Below are 26,306 nucleotides of genomic sequence, written 5' to 3'. Positions count from 1 at the left end.
GGTTCTCTGTACAGCTAGATTGTCTAAATTAATGCCATTATTAGTGATGATGATTCTTAGAAAGGTTGCAGTGTGAACGATTTTTGAAGACTTTAGTGGATGCAACAGCCATTTATTTATTTATTTATTTTACATCTAATTTGTGCGGTCGACAGTCTTGTTGGAGTGTGATCAACCTCCATTTGTTGGTGATTATGCAAACATTTTCCATAATAAATGGCAATAAAAATGATCTGCTCCAGGATCAAACCATTGTCAGTGCGACAGGCAAGGTAACATTTACATTCCTTACTGTCATTGAGGTGCAATGATGTTAACTTCACATTCTTTTTTAGATAGAATTGCCCACTCTGGTTGATGACGTCATAAAGCTGTGGATCCTATCTCAGAGGTTTGTGTTCTCTCCCTGGGTAGTGGTTTGAACATTAAAATTTTGTCCAAGTGAGCGGCGAAACTGTTTGACCTGAAAGATTCTTTTTCATTAAAATTTTTTTTACACTTGCTTTGATACATCTGTTTGTTTATTAATTCACGTTTTTCATCATTTCGGAAGTTGAGGGAACTTAGTTTGATGAAATGCTGTCTCTCCACTGTACGATTGCTCAAAATAATGATTTTAATGGCGTGTGCATGCACATCTTTCCTCACCGCTCCTCCTCACATTTGAAACATGAAACCTTATGCTGCCATTTCGACCTAACAACTGCCAGCCAAAAAATGTTCATTGGTTTTTATAGCAAAAAAAGCAAATAATTATTGATCGAAATTCCTACTGAGTTTTGAACCGATTACACAAGTATTCAATATTTGCACTGATGGTGGTAACTGTCTTCATTTTGGATTTTTTTTTTCATCTTATATATGAATGCTTTTTCCATTTAGCTTAAAAAAAAATTCCAACAATTTTTATTGTATTTTTTTTTTATTTATGTAAAATTCAGCTCAGGGCCATAATTGTCAAAATGTGTTAATAATAATGTCGCACTTTTTGAACATACTGTCCCATATGTATGACAAAGTATCAGTGTCAACATTTGCTAATAATCCTCAAGAAACCACTGCCATGCAACAGCCGGTCCCAAGATGCGGAAAGAAAGGAATCCAAACTATTTTGACCCCATTGACTTTGATTCTACCTTTTGTTGAAATACTGTATTTTTGTGGGTAATGACATTTCTTTTATTTATTTTTTTGTGTGTGTATTTTTCCTTCTTGTTTGTATTATTGTTTTTCATTTGTAAATGTATGATTGAAGTTGCAACAGATATTTTGTATTGTGAGTTATACCTTAATCTGATGTTTTTTTTTTTGGAGCAACAGTACATAACTCCTTGTAAAATATGCTATATGAATAAAGTAGCGCTGTCTTTTATTGTACTCGGGGGGCGCAACTGCAACTAGTATGTTGAGTTTATCAGCAAACTGTAAAGAAAATAATTAGTATCAAAAAATGAATTGTCAAAAAAATACCACACATTTAAGTGTCTTTAAAACATAAAAACGTGTTTCCATTAATTGTTAATTGCCGTCAGCCGTGGGTATGCGTCAAGGGCTATATGAACGTGAGAAACTTGCCGTTGGTCTTTTCAACTTGACTGACTACAAGGTAGGATGATTGATTGGCTTAGACACCTGTATTTTTCTCCCTAGAATATTTTCACATCTACCTTGCTCAAAGGTATTTTCGCTGTGATTTAATTAATTTTAAATTCGACGTTTTTCCTTGATGCTACAAAAAAATTGTTAATTGCCGACAGCCGTCGGTAGGTGCTGGCGTTTTTCATTCTGATGACAAGGTTGGATGGTTAATTAGTTTAGACGTACCCTAGGGTATATTGCACGTCTGCTTTTATTTTATTTTTAACTTAATGTTTATAATGTAACAAAAATAAATAAATTTCATCACTTCAAAAAGGAATTGTAAAAATGAAAATGGGTTATTCATTTAACCTAACATGTTGACTCAAACGAATAACCCACAAGACAACCAGTTTAAGTTTATTTTACTAAACATTTTTGTTTCGTTATCCACTTGACCCGAAAATGTTTGGTTAGCAACCTTTTTACATTTTATCCATGTTGCCATATTTTTTATCTAACTGATATTGTGGTGTAGGTCTAAATTTTTCCCTTAATTTTCCCCCCATTTCTCCAGCATGGAACAAATTTTCACCACGAAGATTGCTGCACCGCTGAGGGCGAAGGTGGTGGCCATGAGCGCCACTACCGCATACCGAAATTGGACTCTCAAAGAGGATGGGACGATGGCGGCTGGGTCCACTTTCAAAAACGTGAACATGGCCCTCAGTGATGGAAAAACGCACTGCCGCATGGTGCTTTTTGAAGCTCTGGCCACTGAGGTTTCCGAGGGCCAGAGCTTCTTATTGTTGGAGTTTTTAACTTTAAATGTACCAAAAGTTTACCAAAATAGTTCGAATTAATTATCTGACTCCATTAATGGTTAACCAAACACAACCTCCATTCTTCCAACAATTATGCGCGCTCGTTTTGAGAGAAAGATGACCAGGATGCCGGCAACTTCACACGGGAGTGGATTTATTCTTAACAGGAGATCTAATACAAAGTCTGAGAGGCCCGGTTACAGCAACCAACAGGAAAAAAACAACCCCCCCCCCTAAGTTGCCCAGGATCATTTATACATTACAGCAAACAAAGCCAAGACTTCCTACTCTTCCCCTATTGGCTATGTGTCATCTGCAGTTAACTTTAGCTTTCTCTTAGTGGACGTCTTCTGCCCGCAAGGTGACGTGTCGGCTCTTCCCACGGTGCGCGCCATGGCAGTTGTTTGTGCGCTCCACTGCCGATGAACCACTGGATCTGTTATTCTGCTCTCACGGTCGACCGTGTGACCATCTCACACAACAACAGACGGGTGGCCTTGATCGAAGTCCGGGACCCTTCGCGTCTGCACACTCAGTTCTCCGACGTGCGGCTCATCCTGCACAAAACATCTGCCACCCATGCATTTCACACAGCCTGGCCTGACCTTTTCTCATGCATTGATTTAAAGCCCAATCAGTATATATCTTTATTGCATTAAACTGAATACATGTCACTTGTAGTCAAGCTTATAAAATCCTTTAATCCCTCTCATGGCCTCAGCGAACTGAGGCCATCACCCCCGCCAAAATAATAAGAGAAAAATAATAACAGTAAAAAATAAAAGATGTGGAATGATATATAAAATTTTAATCCCTCTCATGGCCTCAGACAACTGAGGCCATTACCACTTACTCCGCTGGACCCCATGGACCTTCTGTTTGCCAGAGGAACCGGCTCTGGGTCCGACAGGGGGATCATGTACTTGCCACTCGGTGGCAGCGGGCCCAAGGTGCGCTCGAGGGTTTTAACTGTAAGAGATCTGATACAAGGTATACAACAACATCCGCAAAGCACCATAATAGCTGTAAATACTGCCACTACGATTAATATAGAGCTAATCAGACCTGTCCATTTAGCAAAGACATTCAACCATCCTGACCACATTTCCGAATCTCCACCTGAATGTTCTTTCATCCCCTTGTTCAAAGTTTGCAAACCTTCCAATGCCTTGGTGAGACGCCCATCCGGTGCCGTGTTGTTTGGGATGAAACATTGATCCCGAAATATCCCGCACACTCCTTGTTTTTCAGCCAATAACCTATCTAAAGCAATCCTATTTTGAAACATTATTAATAAGGTTTTTGACAATTGTTTATGTACCGCCTCTAATTGATCCCAATTTAACTGGTCCAAATCTACAGGTGTCACACTCACCGGCATAATTAAAGTCACCAGGGCACACCTGCCAGAGGCATTGGTCGGCAGCCTGTCGTATAGAAATTTTCCACCATAACACAACCAGACGTCTGCACGGGAAAGCGGGGGTCCTGCTGGAAGAGACACATTCGTTTCACACCAATCCCACGGTATTTGTCCAATTGTGTGTCCTGCTCCATTCAACTTCAAACATGTAAAATTTTGCTTGGCCACCTTATTATCAATCACTTAAATTCTCTAAATCAATTGTGTGATTGAATAATTTCGCATATATACCAACCTCGGGGTCTTGGTCACAAATTTTATAAAACAATATCACCTGTGCGTCTGTCAACCTATCCGAGCTGTCCTCCCGTTCCTCGTACATGACCGTCTGGTTGCAGTGGTACTGTAACATCACAATTTTTGTCTCCCCTCCGTCTGTCTAAAAAACAGTCTCATAGATTAGAAGCAAACATACTAAAAGCGTAGAAAGCAAGCCTATAATTCAGAAATAATAAGGAAAAGGACAGCCGTGTCCATTTTTATGTTTGATTTGTATGTGTTTCAATTGGTCAGTATCTCCCCCTCTCTTGACCTGCCCATCCGGGCGGTCAACCTTCAGGCTCACCATATCGGGGAAAGAACTCCGGTGCGGGTTGAAGTTGTGTGTAATAGAACCACTTACAACCTTTTGTATCTAATTGCACCGTATTTTCATTTGATAAATGCTTTCTGTTTAATTAATGTTTAACATACTTAGTACATATGAACCTGCTAAATTAAATATTTGACCTTCTGTCCCGTAAGTGTTTAAAATAATGCCAGCAATCGTTCTACAATCCTTCAAAAAATGCATGCTAAATAATCACAATAATACCATAACTAATTGTATTCAATCACCTTTTTTCAATTTGTTTGTGAAGCTTGTATCAGTCACTTGAATAATATATTTTAATTAACGTAAACCCACCAAATATTATATCTATTTCAATTCCCAGACTGTTGTAATAGCTTTCTTCGAATATAATCTAGACCGTGTCATCCTCACAGGCATTGGCCCCAGAAACAATTCTCCAACGTATAAATTTAGTTTTGCTGATAATCACCATAAGCAGTGTTGGTTCGCAATAATGTCCTAATGATATCCAGCTAATATGGCACAACACTAGAATCTGGCTTCGCAACATAGGCAAATCATTCCTGGATTAAATAAAATTTAGTTCACTGAGTTCAAATATCTAACTGTGTTTAGAGATTACAATTTAAGCCTCGAGCTAACGCTCTAATTTTGACTGTTTTTTGACAAATATTTAAAGCAACCCAAATGAAATAGTAACCATTTATGCTTAAAATAAAAATTCCCAAAACTATAATAACGCAGATACCCAATTAAACCTTTTTTTTTTTTTAACGGGAAGAATAGGTGCTCTTCAAGACATAGACAGCTCCAAGACCAGTCTTCACCTCCCATTGTCTCCCGAATGCTTCAATCCACCTCCAGGCCGTGCCCACACTGCTTCTGTCAACTGGGGAGGGTGTAGAGACAGTAAAAACAATACACACACCGAATTACCTCTTCCGAGTGACCCGTCTTGTGAAATTTTGGATGTTTCCAAAGCCGAAGAATTTGTAGTGGGTGTTAAAATATGATATTCTGATAGTGACGCGGAGTATTCAACAACTATGGGGCCTAGATCTTTTGTATGATGATGTGCATCGATATTCAATGTGATTTGTGGCTCGGTGAAAGTAAACAATTCATACCATTTCCGCTGCTCAGGGACAAGGCAGGCGTACGAGGCAACGCCGGTAGACATAACAAATATATAATCCTAATGGAAGATCTACTCCTGCCTAAATTTAGATGAATGCATTTTGATAAACCAAACCATGTGTGACCACATGTACAATGTAATGTCAATTGGTGAATTGAATGGGTGGAGGTTGCTACACCACTCAGACCAGAGCAGGAACAGGGCATACCCACCGCGGGAGGATGAAGAACCAGGTTTCAGAGCTGCCCTCAGATGTTTCAGTTTAGTTCAGCCACTGGGAAGGAAGAGAGCACGACATATGCTCCCTCCGAAGGATAGGCACAGTCAAGTTCAGTCCCATCCAGAAATGCCACTCGAATTCCAGTGTTCGTTCAGTCTAGGGCAGTGACTCAGGCAATCTCGAGAGTCCACAAGGCTCACTGGGAGATGCGGAAGGAGCTCATAGCTCGCCCTAATATCCAGCACCATCGAAAATCTGTCCATCCACCGTCCCCGGAATGCAGGGACCTGCCAGTCCTCGAACGCTGAAGCTCCGTGGCCCCCTGTCATGGAATGGGGTACCAGCGGGTTGGTGTCAATAGTGCGTTGGGAGTGGGTAACGGTGGCGCCCCCTGCGCTGGTGGAGCGCTCCTTGCGACAGATATGGCACCGGACCAGAGGATGCCACATTCCAGAAAGTGGCTCAGCATGGACAGCCCATCACCCAGTGACCCCACACCCCGCAGCACGAGCACACCCCACTCACAACCCCTGTCTATAACCACCCCTACCTCTGTTACCGCAATCCCGACCTCGTTGACCGCCCTGCTATGGACCGCCGGTCTGCTGTGGCGCCGCGTCACCCGAACCTTGCCTACGAGCAGCAGAAGTGGAAGGAGCAGTTCCAATGGCAGCCATGGGCTGCTGCCTTCGCTGCTCCCCCTTTTTTTTTTTTATCTCTCTTGGCCTCCTTAACCTGCGAGTACAACAATTTTTAGTAACGCTCCTTAATCCACTCCCATATTTTCCTTTTCTGATGTTGTGCAAAATTGTGTACAAAATGTGCTCTACTTAGACCGATTTAGCATTTTTTCATTGATGGACTGCTTCGCATGATGTCTGCACCCGGAAGGGGCACGCCCATGAGGACGGCCCACTGGAACAGCTGTGTCATGACGACATTATTGACGGGTCACTTCCGGAAGGCTCACTCCATTCACATCTCACCCTGGCCACATAGACCAGGCCTGTCTCCTCCCCTCCCCATCTGAAAGACACAGCAACATCGGCCCCAACGGGGCCAGAAATACTCTGATGCACGGCACGGCCAATCTCACCTGAGGTGTCCCCATTCAGCCGATGACCATCATGCTGGTCTGTAAGTCTGGCCTCGGCCTCAAGTGAGGACAGTTCCTGACAAGTAAATTTTGTCCCGAATGTAACTCTCGCATCCCCCTACGGAGGACCAACCCTCGCATTAAGTGAGTAATTTTTCATGAAAACAGCGCAACTGCCCCACTTAACTGACATTAACTTCAAGTATCACTGCTGTGGTGCCATATTACATGGAAACGTCTAAACAATCCAACAAAATTTTGCCCTATCCTGGACTGGGTGTGTGTTATCTAGTCGTGCACCCAATGTGAATCATAAAACCTGCTGGGCACAAAAGCAGGCTAAATCAACAACTATCTTATTCTCCCTCTTTGTTGAGGAGAACCTGGGCGTGATGAGGCGCTATTTGAAGCGTTCTCCGGCCTTCTGGACACACAGGTCACATGTCCCTTCAAACCTGTGGAGAGAGCTGGAGGAGTAGCAATTGCCAGTGAGAAGGGCCAAATTACCTCCATTCTGAAACTTTCAGTTTTGCATACATTTTGTGTAATAACGTCAATGAACCATTCACTTGATGCTTGAATTTAATTACTCCAATCTGTCACCAATAATAATTTGGAAATCAATACTCGGGAGTGCAATAGGGATTCAGGTTGATCAGGCCTGTCCGCCCATTGCACCCTACGTACTGTAAGGGCTTGTCGGTGCACTTAATCAGGTTTCTTTCCTGAGGCCGCCCGTCCCTTAAACATTCACTCAAACCACATAGACATACAAACACTTTTTCTTTCACACTTTCATTCACCTCTAGGTATCTAATTCCTTACCCAAAAAGATAATTTCCACTTTCCAATTCCACACAGAGACCCCTCCCTTGGCGCGTCCGCCTTGGTTTCACTAAGACTTGTGCTGGCAGATCCATAATTTTGCCTCAATTTAGCCAGCGTATGCCAAAATTTACTACTGTGGGTCTCTTGATTTTCCCATTGAGTCCCCGTGATGTCGTTTCTCCTGGACGTGGCTGACGATCCTGCACCTGTGACGTCAAACACCTCATAGATGTGGATGTTAGCAGTCTGGCATTTATGGAAATGCTGTCATGTCCCTTAAAAGTTGTCATGTCAGAGTTCGCGTCGTACAGTCATAAAACATCTGTCTTCCACCTTTGTCACATTTAATTCACATCAGTTAATAAATCATCTACAGAACTTTTTAATCCAACTTTATATTTGGTAAACCAATCTCCTATCAAGGCTCATATTTTCTTATGGGGAACACAAATTCCTCATTATTTATGCCAATGGATCCTTAAAAATTTTTCTTCATGCCACATCACAAGGAGAATCAAATTAACAATAACCTACAGAGAGTAGGCAGCAAAGAAAGTAAACAAAACTATCGTAGACCAAACAACCAGCTATGTTTATCAGCCAAAGGGAACACAGACACACACACAGTGAGGAGCTGAGTGTCATGAAAAGAGACAAACTGGGCTGTGAAGGGATGGGTTGTATGGAAACAAACATAGGGGCCGTGGGCCACTCAGGGCCTCAGTGTTTTCCCCTCCTATTTGTCTAGAATTCATCAGGGAAAAATCATAACTCAGAAAAATCATAAAGAAAATAAATAATATTATCTACCGATAGAACAGGAACATTTTACGTGACCAGATTTAGAAAACTACTAAAATACTAGTAGGCCCATATCAATGACAATAGTCTCAAAATAAGTAGTTTTAAACTTGTCAGTTTTCAAACTGTAATATTCCGAACAGTATTCCTAAAACAACTCCACTCTGGATGGCCGCAGCCACGTGCTAACCAGCCGAGCCGAGCACCAACAAGCAAAGTGAGCTCAATCAATAATATAACAAAACTGGAATAACTTTTGCCATTTTCTTTTTGCCTGGAAACCCCTGACATACATGATTGACTACAAATATACGCCAAAGGTTCAACGACCAGTTCAATATCACCCTTTACCAATCTTGTCACTTGCACAACCCTCCACAACATTCAACATCTCCTTTTTCTCACGTGCCTCTCCTTCTTATCCACTTTCACAACCTTCTTAACCTTTCCTTCCAATTTTATGTTTGCCAATGCTGTCGCCATTGTCGCCACTTGATGCACACTAAGTCTGTCCTCCTCCACCATTGCCAATTCTTTTTCCATTTTACCTTTCCGAATCCATTTAGCTTTATCTTTTGCCCCTTTTCAATTGTTTGATGTCATTCAACATTTTCCTCTCTTTCTTTTGCACCTGCTTAGCCAACTTAATCATATCCCATGTGGTCATCCACTTGTAATTTCAACAACACCTTCCGATACCTCTCTTTTGCTCTCTTTTTTTTTTGTTTATCTTTTTTCTCCTCAATTCCACTCATTAATTGCGTCTCCAACTTCACATAATGTCCATCAATTTCTTGCCTCACACCATCACTTTCATACGGTTCATCGCAACCGAGCCCCATATCTCACCTATCCCCACTCCTCCTGAACAATCCACTCCGGTGCGTCCCAGCCAAATATCAAACAAAACAGTCCAAATTATATCACACCAATCACACTGCTTACACTTGCACACAAATTGCGATACGTAAATCCCAGATTTTACACCGTATCAATACCACATATAGTCTCAGACTATTTTTGTAATAAGTAAATCCCAGATTTTACACCTTATTACGACTTTGCGATACGTAAATCCCAGATTTTACACCGTATCAATACCACATATAGTCTCAGACTATTTTTGTAATAAGTAAATCCCAGATTTTACACCTTATTACGACTTCGCGATACGTAAATCCCAGATTTTACACCGTATCAGAACCACAAATTTAGTAATAAGTAAATCCCAGATTTTACACCTTATTACCGTGATACGTAAATCCCAGATTTTACACCGTATCACCGTGACACGTAAATCCCAGATTTTACACCGTGTCACAATCCACACTTTTAAAATTTAATTTCCCAATTATCCCCGTTTTCCTCTGTTACATTTATTTTTCCCCAATTGTGCAGAATTCAGACATGTAGTAACAGGTATTCTGCTTACCTTTTAGATGTGGTACCACCAGAGGAAAACAGGTCTAAGTCGGGATTTCCTTTCCGTTCAACAAGTCGTCACTTGGTGTGGATACGGGTCCCTGACCCTGGGTCCCAGACCCTGTGGTTCTCTTATTCGAAGTCTGTGGATTTCTTTTGTAGTCCTCTCCCTCCGATCACGTCGAGGTCACCATAAATTGTTGGAGTTTTTAACTTTAAATGTACCAAAAGTTTACCAAAATAGTTCGAATTAATTATCTGACTCCATTAATGGTTAACCAAACACAACCTCCATTCTTCCAACAATTATGCGCGCTCGTTTTGAGAGAAAGATGACCAGGATGCCGGCAACTTCACACGGGAGTGGATTTATTCTTAACAGGAGATCTAATACAAAGTCTAAGAGGCCCGGTTACAGCAACCAACAGGAAAAAAACAACCCCCCCCCTAAGTTGCCCAGGATCATTTATACATTACAGCAAACAAAGCCAAGACTTCCTACTCTTCCCCTATTGGCTATGTGTCATCTGCAGTTAACTTTAGCTTTCTCTTAGTGGACGTCTTCTGCCCGCAAGGTGACGTGTCGGCTCTTCCCACGGTGCGCGCCATGGCAGTTGTTTGTGCGCTCCACTGCCGATGAACCACTGGATCTGTTATTCTGCTCTCACGGTCGACCGTGTGACCATCTCACACAACAACAGACGGGTGGCCTTGATCGAAGTCCGGGACCCTTCGCGTCTGCACACTCAGTTCTCCGACGTGCGGCTCATCCTGCACAAAACATCTGCCACCCATGCATTTCACACAGCCTGGCCTGACCTTTTCTCATGCATTGATTTAAAGCCCAATCAGTATATATCTTTATTGCATTAAACTGAATACATGTCACTTGTAGTCAAGCTTATAAAATCCTTTATTATTAAAAAAATATACTGTTGGGAGGGATGAGCGGGTCCTCCTCTCCCGCCCAGACACTGAATTATTTCGTTGTGCGGACGTAACAGTGTCTGGGGAGTTGGGGGAGGAGGCCGCCCGGCTCATCCTTCCCATTGCCAGGACAGTCCACATCCGGGACGTTCCCCAGGAGGACGGGGTCCTGGTAAACATCGAAGGCGTCATCACTGAAGTAATGTATCACACTCGCACAGTCTCAGTGTGTGCGTGATAAAATTGTTTAATCCTTTTGTTTCTCCCTTAGATCCGAGCCATCAGGATGGTGAGGGTGCGAGGCCAGCTCGTGCCCATGGGCGCGTCATCCTCCTCCAAAAAGTGAATATTTTGCGTTTTACCTCAACTATTGTAATCTAAATATGCTGCAGCGGGCAATTCTCATTGTACGTTTTGTATTACAGGACGGGGCGTCGGCAAAGGTGGTGCGTTGGAGGGAGGCGAATCTCTTTGTCGTTTACGTGGGCCAAAGGGTGAAGGTGACCCACCGAGATCAAAGTAAGTAGGCCGGCTAATACAAAATGTGTAGAAAAAAATCAACTAGATTGAAATATTTCCATTGACAGACTTTAATATCTATTCACCACCCGTTTTCTGAATTTCGTAATTTTACGTTGGAAAGGTGAACCGTGATTACCTGAACACCTGTTATTTTCAGTCGACAGCGAGTGTCAAACGGGCACGTTTGTGTTGCTCTCGGGTGTGATAGTAGAAGTCATGAAAATAAAACTGTTCATCCTACGTCTGTTCATAAAGTGTTCTTTTACACAGGAATTGGAAGATACCCCCTTCCTGGTGGTGGGCTACAGACTTCGGGGGGACCTGGTGGAAGTCATAGACAGGGACGACAATACAAAATCACTCCCTCTCGCCACCTGGAGGGAGCAATTCCCCGAGGACCCCCTCATCCCCCAAGAGGGATTTTTTTTGTAATTACAGTGGAACCTCGGTTCTCGACCATAATCCGTTACTGAACCCTGTTCGAAAAGCGAATTGTTCGAACACCGAAACCATTCCTTTGCTGCTTGCACTGACTTTCTTTGGAGGCATGATTAGGGGCTAAAACACTTCGTACACCTATATAAAACGCGAGAGCGTTTTTGTTCGAACTCTGATTTGTTCGACCTCAGAGTCGTTCGAGAACCGAGGTTCCACTGTATTTATTTAATGCTTAAAAAAATAAAACTTTTTATTTCCATATTGTGTCTTAACTTGATTTCTTTATTTAATCTGGTTTAACAAGATTCAGCATGCACACGCACACCATTTCCTTTTATCCCGCATGCTACTCCTTCCACATTTTTCTTCGGATTCTCACCGTTCCAACTTCTCCAATCGCTTCCAATAAAGAACGCCATGCGGGCTTCTTTTCCATTTCCATTTAGTGTTATTCAACATCATTTACTATCATTCAACATCCTTCCGCCATTCACTATCAATCCACATTCTCATTCAATTCTATTTGCTATAATTCAAACTCATTCAATATCATTCAACATCCTCCCACCTTCCATCATTCACAATCATTCCACATTCTCATTCAATTCTATTCTCTACGATTCAAACTCATTCAATTTCATTCTCTATGATTCAAAAATCATTCAATTTCCTTCCACATGCTTCCACCCAGATGGCTTCAACTCCGGAGCCTTCACACGCGATTTCTCCAGAAATTGCATTCTCTAGTTTAATGTGTGTTGCAAGTGGGAATGTCGAATTTTCATGACCTACACAAGTTCAACACATTTAAATAAGTCATAAATCTAGCATATGAGAATAGTAAACACAATCACATGTCTTCACTGTGCAAACTACTACTAGTTTCATTTGGTAAATGTATTTTGTTTAATAAATGCAGTGACAAACATAATGTCAGGGTTTTGGTATGGAGGTTGAGTGAGAGGAGGACCCAGATACAGTGAAGTGAGGCAGGAGTAACTTCATGGAAATTAAAGGTAAAGAAAACAAAGCACACAAGGCATGGGGAAAAAACTAAAATATCAAACGTACAAAACAACAGGGATCAAAAAAACACAAAGACTAGTCTTATTTCGACAAGGCGCGACAGGCAGGACAGCTAACTGGGACACTGAACCAAAGAGAACTGAAAGCAAACAAGGAACTATATACAAACAAAGTAACGAGACAACAAGGAACACCTGGACAAGACACAAAGGGTTGGAGGGAGCTGATTGCTTCACACAAGGGAATGGGGCTCCAAGCACAGCTGGACACAATCAGGTTTAACAAGAGACACACACCAAACACAAGGAAAAATATTAAACTAAATACTAAACCAAAAACAACATACATACACCATGACATATGAACCTGTAATTAATTGGCATTCTGCTACCACGACATATTACAATCCTTCATAACCTAAACACTCACTTGTGCTCAGAAAGCCATAAGTCCTCTGAATTGGGGTACTTCTGGACCACACTAAGTCAAACTTTTTCAATGCGATTTCTTGACTCCAACATAGCACAATATGCCAGTTTGTCTCCAAATGTAATCAAACCGAACCACTTTCTACTGTTCTGAAAGCAGTAATTGCTTCATGTTGGGTAGTTCTGGTCATTTTGCAGACAACAGTGCTGAGAAGTTTTTCATTTTAATTTTGTCACTTAAATAAAGCAAAAGATCAACAATTACTCACCAAGTTTCGTAAATTTAAGCAGTCTGAAAGCAGTAAGAACTTCTTGTTCAGATATTTCTGGTAACTTTGTGTACTGCGTTTGGCTGTTTTTGCAATATTGAAACATTTGTAAAATGTTCTACAAGTCATATTGTGATGGCCTGAAATGGAACCGATGTTTTTCTTTGGGTTCGGGTAAACCTAACCCTAGGTTTTCCTCTCTCATACTTCGAGGGCAAAACACAGGAATCTGTTGAAGTGTGGACTTCTGTCTTGCCTGACAAATACAATTAAAAACAAAAAACAAAGACTTTGAACAAATGTGCATGGCTGATTTTTCGTATACATTGGTGTTGATGAGGAAGACACGTTGGGCATGGAGCAACGACTTTTCTGCGATCGACCTTGTTTTGACATCATTTGTTTTTAACTGGAATTAAAACGAAGCCTTTTTTTGTTCAACTCCAACGGCGTCGTTTTTTTGGTGTTGTCATTGCTGGAATGAAAGACTCGTCAAAGAAAGGCACCAGTCAGGATTTTCATGCCCTGCTCACATAGCGACAAAAAAAGAGTGTAAGTTGCTCCGACAGTGCATAATGTGAAAAAGATAAATTCAAGATAAGAAAAGAAAAAATTAAATAAAACATTTGTTACACTCCATTCCCTGACATTGCAGTATTTTCTCAAGATGCGATGAAGTCCTATTTCATACTTTTGTGATTTTGTGAATTGTTGCTGCAGATGAAATGTTCTTGGTACCAAATAACATATTGTCAGCCTCTTAAAAATAATGTCCCTAGTCATATTTTGACAAAGTATTATTTAACAAGTCCTTACACAATAAATGTACAGCACTAATACTGCTTTCAGACTGCAGATGAGTGCTGAAGTTTACTAAACTTGGTGTAACGGTTGGGTGGAACTGTAATGATGCGAAAAAGACCCAAGAGCAATCGGAATATGAGAAGGGGTTTATTTTGGGGGAAGCAAGTGAAGGCAGTGGATCCGGCGGTCAGCAGGGCCAGGCGGTGGAGTGGTCGACGCGGTCCGGTCTTCAAGGGCAGGAGGTGGGGATACGGGGCTTGGCCAGACAGGCAGATGGCTTGAGGAAGCACACAACAACAAGGGGATTAATGTGTCAGGTTTAAATGCCCTGACGCCTTTCTTGGACTGTAATAACTTAATAAAAATGGCTGAAAATCAGAAATAAATCAGGCATGGTTTTCGTTCTGACCGGTCGCGAACGGGAGAGAGAGATACAGCAGAGAAGACAAAGCGTCTTGCTTAGTTCAGCCTTGCTCACTTCTCTCTCTGGTCTCTCAATCCCGCCACTTCCTCTTTTATTCGTGTTTGACTCCTGGAAACAGGTGGTTAACTGACAACTGACAATACAGGTCTGTTTTAGGCTAAACTGATTTCCAGAAGACTGGAAAGCGACTGACAATGAAAGCCTAAAACAAAAGTGTAAGCGTCTGTGTGTGTGCAATCATTACTGATACAAGTATTCTATAGATGATGATTAGAAATACACAAAACTGATTACATAAAGTTACTTTCAGAAAGTCAATGTGATCCTCAGCACACGACACACAGTCATGTAAAAATTAATGAACACTTATTTAAATATTCCATATTCAACACTTTTTCATGTGATCTTTCGTTTATTTGCGCAACTTTGTTTTTATTTTTATTTTTTTTTGTCATAAGTCGTCCCAAGTCATCTCACGGTTCGCCTACCTAGCATGCATCTTGTGCGCACCTCGCTAGCAACCGTTGATGAAGGATGAATGCTTAATTAAAATGAATATTCAAAATTAGATATTCAACAAAGGCCATTTGTTGAGCCAAATTTGAAAGAAAGTGGATTTAATTTAAGATCTACGACCAAAATCAAATTTTTGGACTCTGACATATCAATTACAGTCAACATGGACAGCACAACTAAAGGTAACCAAATTGGCATTTTAGATTTTCCACCTGATAAAGGGACAATTACACAAAAGAAATTACAGAATAATAAATAAATAAATACATGTAATAATGGTATTTTACAGGGAATATTTTCCTACATTTTCTGTAGGTCTAAACTAATATATCATCCTACCTCGTGGTCAGTCAACTGTAGAATGAACAAATGGCCACCTACGTCACGGGGATCAGCCCAAACGCCGACAACAATAAACAATTAATGAAATACTGGATGTTTTTGTTGTTTTGTTTTAAAACTATAAATGCCACTTGACTATGTTTTGTAAGACTGGATATATAGCCAACTATTTTTTTGCCAAATCCTTTTTGGTGTGATGACATTTAAAATATATTTTTCTTTTCTTTCATTGGGAAAAAGAATAAAGTTAATATTAAATGAAAAGGAAAATGCAAAGCAGAGGTGCAAATATCCATGGGAGAAAATAGGTTTTATGTAAAAAGCATTCTTAAACTTGCAATGACACATCTTTTGTCAAAACTGCAAAAATTTTAGCATGCACATACCACGTCCCATTGGATTTATTTCATATAATAGAATTAAACACAAATTTAATAACCAGAGCAAACTCGAGACTTGGTGAGTGCTGCGTGAGGAGTGTGTGCGCGCGCATGCGTTCGCGTGCTCGGAGGAGTGAATATACGTGCGTGTCTTTTGGGCTGTGTGCGTGGGATAGGAGTGTGCTTGTGTGCGCGTGTAGAAAGTGCGTGTGCGAGGCGAGGAGCAGTGGCAGGCCCCATTTAACAGGAGGCTTTCAGTGAAGTTCTCTGGAGGACTGAAAGTGCCAAAATTAAATAAATAAATACAACATTATAAAATTGTCATTAAATGTTTCATTTAGAAATAATTACATATGGAAATATATCCAAATATTCATTGGTAATTTAATCAATGACACACTGATTTATTAAATTCCATCTTTAATTAATAAATGAAACATTTAATTCATGACACTTTTATCTAAATATTTAAATTTGCATTTATTTATTCATCGGATTTATTTTAGTCCATATTTAATGGATTAAACAAGTAATTAATTACAAATTTGATTAAACATTTCATGGTTTATTAATTTCATTTGGGGACTTTCAGTCAGAAATCCCTTTGTCATTGTACAGTGTGCAACGAGATTAGAGACTGGTGGGGAGAGCCCTGAGCCGCTGCGTCCATACGCGCCGCCATCTTGGCAAAAAATAAAATAAAATACTCTCTCTCTCTCTGGGTGCGACTTGAGAAGTGTGTGTCTTCGAAGAACAGGTGCACGCTACCCTCCCATTATTTCGCAATCCCTACCCTCTGTTCTAAAGCAGGCATCACCAAATGGCGGACCGCGGTCCGGATCCGGACCGACAGATGGTTCGGACCGGACCCATGACCAATCTATGATGAATTTTTTCTCAGGGCGCATTCGCAAACGTTGACGCCGCAATTCTAGTTAATGCGGAAAAGGCGTCACTAATTTGAGCCAATCAAATCTTTTGTTTACGATCCACTGCCAATTGCGCCGCAGACCAGTAGAGAGTGCTGCTGACAGTATGCCTTGCTAAAAAGTTAGCGAGGTCGATGCGTCTTGTTTTAAATGAATGGATGGAGAAATTTAGTTTTGTTCTGGCTGCAGCAGAAACCAAACCAAAACCAGTGTGCATCATATTCTCCAAAACCACTACGAAACAAAGCACCGCCCTTTTGTGCAAAGTTATCTGCTGAAGTTTGAGGTGAGCGCACGCAAAAACATCGAACTTCGAGTGCAGTATAACAGATTTTTACATTTTCGTTTACAGCCCAGCGGCATGCAAATGAATGTTCACTAAAAGTATCATGGATTTTGGAGAAACATAAAAAAAAAAAAAACATTCAGTGATGGGGAAGTTGTGAAGGAGTGCTTAAATTTGGTTGCACAAACATTATTTAAAGGAAAACACAAAGCCCAGATGTGTGAAATAATCTACCAAATCCCAATGGCCCCGACGTCGTTCCAACCCAGATTTAAGTCACTGGCAGGGCAGTCACAAACTAATTTTTCTCATTCGGAGAAGTTAAAAAAATATTCAAAAGAAAAAGTGGTGTCAAAGCTCATTTTGACTTAGTTTTTCATGAGGACAGCCATTTATATTGATTGTGTCCTGAACATGTTGACCTGTGTTACCTTTGATAATTAGGCTTTCCGTTTTTTTTAGGCTGATGACTCTTTGATTTAAGAAAAAAACGGTAAAAGTTGTTCACTCAATGCTTAGCACTTGATATATTTCCGCAGGAGATATTTTACTATTTTTTCCGGAAGTGGCACCCTTGAGTTCCTGGAGCCACATTTTCTTGAATGTGAAATAAACGCCTTATATTTGTTTGACTGGCAAAGGTGTTTCATGGGAACATTGCTAAATATTTAGTATATGCGTGCGCTCTGTTGAAAATGACTAAATATTGAAACTACATAAAAATGTGAACATAGGCTAGACAGACTTTGGTTCGGACCTTTTAATTGGAAAAAATTTTAGTCGTGGACCTGTGACTTTTAATTGAATACCTCTGTTCTAAAGCAATCCGCAGCTCTTGCTTGAACTGTTTCCACCTGTTCTCCCTGACGCACTTTGCGCACCACATCCCCAACTGGAGCAGTTCCAGAGAGCATGCTCCGGAACTGCTTCTTTTGGGCCATACTGAAAAACTTCAACGGCAAATTTGAACACTCCTCGAGTTTCCGAACCAGAAGAGTGAAGCAATTCGCTCTTGGAGTTTTTTTTCTTCGAAGGAACCCCAGTCCCTGTTCCTGACAAGGAAAACCCGCGCATGCGCTCATCGCTCCCTTCCCCTCCCCTTCCCTCCGCTCCCCTCCTACCCCCACCGCGAAACCGTGGGAAAATGAATGAGATTCACACATTCATTATGATTTGTCTCTTTTGGAGGGGGGGGGTGACTTAAAATAACTTTGGACGACTTATGAGCAAAAATAAATAAATAAAGGTGTGCAAATAAACGAAAGATCGCATGTGTTGAATATGGAATATTTAAATAAATTTTTATTCATTATACGTGACCCGTGTTGGTCATGTCAGTGTTTTTGTTATTGTTTTTCTTCACCTCCCTGCCATGTCTTCATTCTGTTTATTTGGTCAGCTGAGTGGGGCGTTTCCCTTCAGCACTCGTTCCCCACCAGCCACGCACCTGTTCCCCGTTAGCCTCACACACCTGATGCCCATCTGCTCCCCTAATTACTGGACTATATGAACACCTCACTCCAACAACTCATTGTCGGTGCATTGCTCCGTTTGGACTGTCACGACCGCTCCCTGATCTCGTTCACGTTCATCCTCTTGTTCTCGCCCCCGCTCTTGCTCCCGCTCTTGTCCCTAGTTTTTGTCACTGTCTTTGTTCCTCGGTTTTTTGTTCTGTTTAGTCACATTTAGTTCGACTTTGTTATTTTGCACCCTGCCGCATTGTTTGTCATTATTTTCGGTCCCTTAATAAATTCCCTTAACTTCACCTTCTCCTGCTTCCTCGCATTTTGGGTCCACCTCCTCCTCGCCGACCGGCGAACCCTGACAGTGACTGTGTGTTGTGTAAGAGTTAGCGATCGCCATGTGCGCACCTAGCCAGAAACCCGTGATGAAGGAGGAATGCTAAATTAAAATGAATATTCAGAATTAGATATTCAACAAAGGCCATTTGTTGAGCCAAATGTGAAAGAATATGAATTTAATTTAGACCTACGACCAAAATAAAAATTTGCGACTCTGACATCAATTACAGTCAACATGTACAGCACAGCTAAAGTTAACCAAATTGGCATATTCGGTTTTCTACCTGATAAAGGGACAGTTACATACTAACAATTACAGACTAATAAATGAATAATGGTGTTTTACAGAGAACACTGCAGAGTACAAAAAGTTCAAAAGGAGTTTTCTGTATGTCTCAACTAATAAATCATCCTACCTCTTGGTCAGTCAACAGAAGAATGAAAAATGGCCACCTACGAAAATGAAAAATATATGCCAGGTATGCCAGCCTTGCACACCACTCATCACTCATCACACCATTAACCTTGAGTCTAGCAGAGGGAGATTTGTATAGGGCGGAAAAAATGTCGAACAAGCTTGTGTGGAAACCGAATTTTGCAAGTACCTTGAATAGTTATGACCACCTCACTGAGTCGAATGCCTTCTCGGCATCTAAACTTAAAATTAAGGTCACTAGATTTTGTTCAGTAATTTGGCTTATTATGTGTCGTGTTTTTCTAATGTTATCTTGAGTTTGTCTGAACCTTATAAAACCTGTCTGATCCATGTGTATCAGATCCGGTGTTGAAGTTGAGTCACCGTGGAAATGAGATGCGTGTTCGTTTTTTGTACTCAAGAAGAAAAGGGTCAAATAAAGACTCAACAACTGATTAGAGTTCCGATATTTAGTTTCTAAAATTTCTGGAGTTCAGGAAATAGTACAAAGACAGATATCTGGGCGGCTTTTTCTTAATCTCACGGGACATTGCACTCGGGCGAGCACAGTCGAAAAATGCGTGCCATCTTTCAGCCTCGCTTCAGTTTTTATAGGAGTTTTTTATGTCAAGGGTAATGTAGGTTTAATCGGTTGAACCCGTCGTCCTCGCTCCCTCTCACGGCATGGGTCCACGTCCAAGGGAAGGTCCTCCCCAGTTTCGTCATCGTCTGGATGGTTGATTCCTGTCTGGTCCCCAAGACTGGCACTCCAAGGCTGGCCTTCTCCGGCGGGCAGTCTCTCCGTCTCTCTCCCCGCTGGCATTCCTCTGTAATCATGTCGGTGTGCATGTGTGCGTGTGTGTATGCATGTGTATATGCAGGTCGGGGTGTGTGTGCGTGTGTGTGCGTGTGTTTGTATTATTGTTGTAGTTGGATAATTTCTCCCTCTGACATTATCATCACAGAGAGTCCATTATCACCAGGGGGGGTGATTGGGGGGTGAGGAAAAGTCTGTTCCCAGACATTGAGGGGAATTTCGGTCAGCTGACCCGCTGCATCCACCACCTCCACCTTCGACTCCACCACAGAATATCCAATTATTGGGATGGTTTTCTGATAGTTACAGCTCTGTCAAAGAAAAACAGTTTTTGTGAATTGGAAACAACTTTTACCCAAGATCTCTTGAAGAAATTAAATAATAAGTATAAATAAGGATGGGGAACACCTGTTCTGGGTTGATATTAAAAAGGGCCTTAGTACGGGGACCACAAGTATGTAGCAACCTTTTGACTACCATTGATCTAGAGCAATGTATTTACTCACTTTGATTTCAGTGTATTGGGTTGTTTGGAGGTTCAACCCGAAATCATTTTTCCGCACGATGAGGTGTGTGAAATTGTAGCTGCATCCCGATGCGATTTTGACCAAATTGGCCTCTTTCCAGATTGCAACATTCACCTGCACATCGTCCTGCAATAGTTTAAAAAGGCATATTCAGTGTGTATGAATGAAATGCAAAAACAGGAAAACTATAAATGATGTACTTACTTTTATTATGGTCACGTTGCGCATGGGCACAGGCCGGGCCCCACGCAGCCGCACCATGCAAATTGGACGCATCTAATGTGGAACAAATAGGAAAAAACCCCAAAAACATTTGTATGTCTGTGCGCATGATGTGTGTGCAAACAGAACTGACACGGAAGAACAACAAAAAGAAAAGAGGGTACCCTCGCAATAGCACATTGCAATGATTGTGTCAGAATGAATGAGCTCCCATCTCTTTCCATTTTTAAAACCTATTTAAAAACACATTTTTATTCTTTTGCTTTCGACTCAACATGAGACTGTCGCGATTCAGCTAAATGTGCAAATGTGTTTATGTGTTTTGATTTGTGTTCTAATTACCTGCTAATTTATTTGACGGCATATGGAAAGCGTTCTGTTACAGCTCCAGCTGTTGTCAAATGGGCTATTTAAATAAAATTGGATTGTATTATATCGCAATGCTTAATGCAAGGGAACACATGTTTAATATGCATCAATGTCAGTCTGGTGGGGATCTAACAATTCACTCAAGCATGATTCGATTTGATATTTTTATTTTTTTTAATTGCTGCCATGCTTGTCTCTGTGCACTCATGTGGTGCTGCAGCCATGCACAAACGCAATACGCATTGATGTTTAGCGCAAGCGAGTTAATGTTTCGTGCATTTTAAATGGAACCAATAGCTATACACGATGCCAAGTTGAACTATTACTATGAAACTACTTATGAATAATAAAAGAAATACTTGTGAACATATTTCAGTTTCCTTGGGCACCAATCCAATTTTTGAATGTGTAATATGAATGAATGAAATAAAAAGACTTTGGATTATTTCGTTTTAGTCAACCATAAAAGTGACTTTTGAAGCCTCAAGTGCCTGGGGCGCTTCATTTGTTTATTTGAAAGTAGACCCAGAAGGACTGTATCTTGCATTTGAAAAAAATTATTAATTAAAAAATTTATTCCATTGCTCAAAAAACAGGATTGCAGGAAAATGCAATTATTGCATCGGAACCAGGGATGACGCTAAATAGGAGCAAGGGATGTAGGGTGATCGAGCCCCAACAGAAATCGGCGTAGTCCCAGTTAAGTGATATTCGAAAATATATTTAAAAAATATTTTCGCAGCCCCTATCTGAATCAATCAAGCCCATCTTTAGCCTCAGGAGAGAGAAAAAAAATCCTGTAGCTGTCCCTGGTTGGAACGCAAGGTTAATTCTGAGGGAATGTTAATGTGTTCACAAGTGTATGTATGTGCATGCGTGCATGTGTGTTTGTGTGTGTGCGTGTACATTTGTAAATTTGTGTATGCATGCGTGCAATAAACTTACATCTACTATTTGCCCCTCCAAGGACACCATCCCCTCAGGAGGGTAATCCTTCACCTCCTGAGGACGGCGGAAATAGGAGTAGCCTGGCCTGCTCCTCCAGTGCAGCGGTGACCTCTATAGCTGCGCCAACGTAGATTTTTGAATTGGGCCGGGTGAGAAGGGCGGACTCCTGCCCTGGCTGAAAGCCAAAATTAAGAAAGACAAAACTGTTGCCCTCTGTGACTTGGGCAGCCAAATTCTCAAACAACCACATTTTGAAAATGGTGGCCACAGAGGGCAACAGTTTTATTTTTGTACGTCCCAACGGCCTCTAATCTCGTTGCACACTTGAGTACAATGACAATAAAGGGATTTCTAATCTAATCTTTGAGGGAGCCGTCAGTGGAGAGGGACCAATTTTTGGCCCTAACAGCCTCCCGTACTGCGACTGCCTTTGCTTTTATGATATTTGATGCCATTCTGAAAGAGAAAGTGGAAAAACAATGAATTATTATTTTTTCTTTCCAGGTATACTTTAAGATATCAGTGTTGAAGGAGAATAGCTGAAGCAGAGCATATTGAATGCGTCCTACTTTGACATTTAACAACAAAATTTTCAGTTCCTGATATGATTCAATAATTTAATTTATTTTTTTTTAATTGCTGCCATGCTCGTCTCTGTGTGTTTGTGTGGTGCTGTAAGCCCTCTACGAACGCAATATGCATTGTTTAGTGCAAGTGTGTAAATGTTTCGTGCATTTTAAATTGAACCAAAAACTATGCACTATGCCAATGGAACTATCCATGAATACTAAAATAAATACTTGTAAACAATTTCCACTTGTCTTGAGCAACAATCCATTTTTTTAATGTAGAAGGGACCGAAATCATATGAATAAAAGTGAGAAAATGTACTGTAGCATCTTCAAAAGACACGCGTCAGACCGCCATTAAATTCAAATTTTTATTCTTACAAAACCGAGAGAGAGAGAGAGAGAGAAATCTCGTGCGTGACGCATATCATAAAACTCGTACATAACTCAGCAAAACGCAACTGCTGCCACATCAACACGCATGAAGCATTTTTTCACAACCACGAGAGTCTAACATCGCGTGCAGTTGATCATTTTTGGAATCTCGTAACTTGGTCCCTCAAAATGCGCAAAGGTTGTGGCAGTGTCCTTAAAAAAAGCCATTCAGTGTCGGATGCATACTTAACTGCAAAACAGTCCAAAGCCGCGGACCACGACATAATTAAACGGTGGGCTATGAAGGTCATAAGAACATAAAAATAATTGGTATTTGTAATTCATTTTTGGTTGTTGTCGGTTTTAAATCCATCGCAAAGAGGTAGACCACTTATTTTGATGTTTAATTCCAAACACATTTTTGGAAGCTTATATTGAATAATGCAGTGGCGGGCCGTGCATTTAACACGTAGGCCTTCAGTGAAGTTCTACAGAGGATGAAAGTGCCAAGATTAAATAAAAAAAAATACACCATGATACAATAGTAATTAATTAATTAAATGTTTAATTCTGAAATAATTATAAATTCATATTTTTACATATAATGGTAATGTAATTAATTAATGACACATTGATTTATTTAATTTCATATTTACTTAATACATGAAACATTTAATTAATGTCACTTATCTAAATATTTAATGGTGCGTATATTTATTTATCTGATTTATTTAATTCCATATTTAATTAAATAATCCATCACTCTGACGAACACGACTTGAGAAGTGTGTGTCTTGAAGAACAGGTGCACGCTACCCTCCCATTATTTAGCGATCCCTACCCAATGTTCTAAAGCAATCCGCAGCTCATGCTTGAACTCTTTCCACCCGTTCTCCCTGACGCACTTTGCGCACCGCATCCCCAACAGGATCGGATCCAGAGAGCATGCTCCGGAACTGCTTCTTTTGGGCCATACTGAAAAACTTCAACGGCAAATTTGAACACTCCCCGAGTTTCCGAACCATAAGAGTGAAGCAATGCGCTCTTGGAGTTTTTTTATCTTCGAAGGAACCCCAGTCCCTGTTCCTGACCAGGAAACTCCGCGCATGCGCTCATCGCTCCGCTCCCCTCCGACCTCCACCGCGAAACCGTGGGAAAATGAATGAGATTCACACATTCATTTTCCCACGGTGTCTCTTTTGGAGGGGGGGGAGCTTACAATAACTTTGGACGACTTATGAGCAAAAATAAATAAATAAAGGTGCGCAAATAAACGAAAGATCACATGGAAAAGTGTTGAATATGGAATATTTAAATAAATGTTCATTCATTATACGTGACTGTGTGTTGTGTAAGAGTTATCGATCGCCATGTGCGCACTTAGCTAGCAACCCTTGATGAAGGAGGAATGCTAAATTAAAATGAATATTCAGAATTAGATATTCAACAAAGGCCATTTGTTGAGCCAAATGTGAAAGAATATGAATTTAATTTAGACCTACAACCAAAATCAAAATTTGCGACTCTGACATCAATTACAGTCAACATGTACAGCACAGCTAAAGTTAACCAAATTGGCATATTCGGTTTTCTACCTGATAAAGGGACAGTTACATACTAACAATTACAGACTAATAAATGAATAATGGTGTTTTACAGAGAACACTGCAGAGTACAAAAAGGAGTTTTCTGTATGTCTAAACTAATAAATCATCCTACCTCTTGGTCAGTCAACTGTAGAATGAAAAATGGCCACCTACGTCACGGTGATCAGCCCAAACGCCCTTGACATACTGACGACAATGAACAATTAATGAAATTATGGATTTTTTCTTTTTAAGGTATAAACGACACATAACTATATTTTGTAAGAGAATATATATCCTACTTTTTTGCCAATTTCTTTTTGATGAGATTACTTTTTAAATATATTTATACCGACGACAATAAACAATTGGACGGATTTTTTTATGTTTTAAAACTATAAATGGCACTTGATTATGTTTTGTAAGACTGGATATGTATCCTACTATTTTTTTTTGCCAATTCCTTTTTGATGTAAAATACATTTTTCTTTTGTTACATCGGGAAAAAAAGTTCAGTTCAGTCAGAAAATGAAAAATATATGCCAGGTATGCCAGCCTTGCACACCACTCATAGCTTGCAATCAGCATTGCGTAAGCGGACCCCTCATTTGTCAGAAACACTAAGTTCTTCTCGCAGCTCATACACACCGGCCCGCACCTTGCCGCTGGACAACCATCGGACGTCCGTATGAAACAGCGAGGCTTTATGCTCCGCTACCAGTTCCTCAAAGCCGCAAATATGCGACTTTTCGCAAATTTTACCATGCGCACAACATCATCCAACACAGGAACGAGGTCTGCTGGTAAAGTTTTGAATACGAGGGGTTTGCAGTATAAAAAAACAGTGCATAATGATCATATCAGTTTTTTTTCCCCCTTCACTTACAGAGACTTTGGTGCACCTGACAATGGATCCAGCTCACGAATGCGTCACTAATTTGCTTGTCTCCAAGCACCAGGCAATTAGGTATCAGCTGCTGCTGTTGCCGATTACTGGTATGGAAGAGTACTACATGATTACTTTGCCAGGCGCGAGACCGCACAGGCACACAAATTGCATTATTTCCCACGGCACACCTGACAATATCTCTGTGCTCCCTTTTGTGATAAGAAACCATCCAGTCACTGCACCGTATCATTATGTGCCTCATAAATTTTATTTTATTTTATTTTTCCTCAAACTTTAAATGGGTAAGAGGCCCGGCTCGCTGGCGTGGAATGCGAGCCGCCTAGTGGGCCACTTTTGGTAAGCAGAACTGGCGCTGGGGGATGAACTGAACGCCGGGTTAGCGCGCCCGATGCTGACGCTCATCAGACCCTAGAAAAGGTGTTGGTCGATATAGACAGCAGGACGGTGGCCATGGAAGTCGGAACGCGCCAAGGAGTGCGTAACAACTCACCTGCCGAATTGGACTGTCCATCATCACCAGTGCAAAAAAAAATAAAAACACGAACCAAAACACACCAGCAAGTGAGCAACA

At 40.9% G+C, this 26,306-nt stretch overlaps 1 protein-coding gene and 2 long non-coding RNA genes across 3 annotated transcripts in view; 2 read left to right on the top strand and 1 right to left on the bottom strand.

The window, feature by feature from the left end:
* Positions 1 to 26,306, bottom strand: part of LOC148320831 (uncharacterized) — a 229,492-nt gene that overhangs the window by 159,049 nt on the left and 44,137 nt on the right. The gene's annotated exons all lie outside the window — the stretch shown is intronic.
* The window catches only part of LOC148320832 (uncharacterized), a 57,384-nt gene that overhangs the window by 4,989 nt on the left and 26,089 nt on the right, over positions 1 to 26,306 (top strand). The gene's annotated exons all lie outside the window — the stretch shown is intronic.
* LOC148320834 (uncharacterized) lies at positions 11,077 to 11,757 on the top strand. Its single transcript, XR_015846896.1, has 3 exons — positions 11,077 to 11,173; positions 11,257 to 11,350; positions 11,624 to 11,757. It is a non-coding gene; the product is annotated as an uncharacterized LOC148320834 (long non-coding RNA).

Source organism: Idiotropiscis lumnitzeri, chromosome 16 (genome assembly GCF_059441095.1).
Source record: "Idiotropiscis lumnitzeri isolate Australia: NSW breed Sydney's pygmy pipehorse chromosome 16, RoL_Ilum_1.0, whole genome shotgun sequence".
Classification (NCBI taxonomy): Eukaryota; Metazoa; Chordata; class Actinopteri; order Syngnathiformes; family Syngnathidae; genus Idiotropiscis; species Idiotropiscis lumnitzeri.
This window is presented reverse-complemented; position numbering and strand designations above follow the sequence as displayed.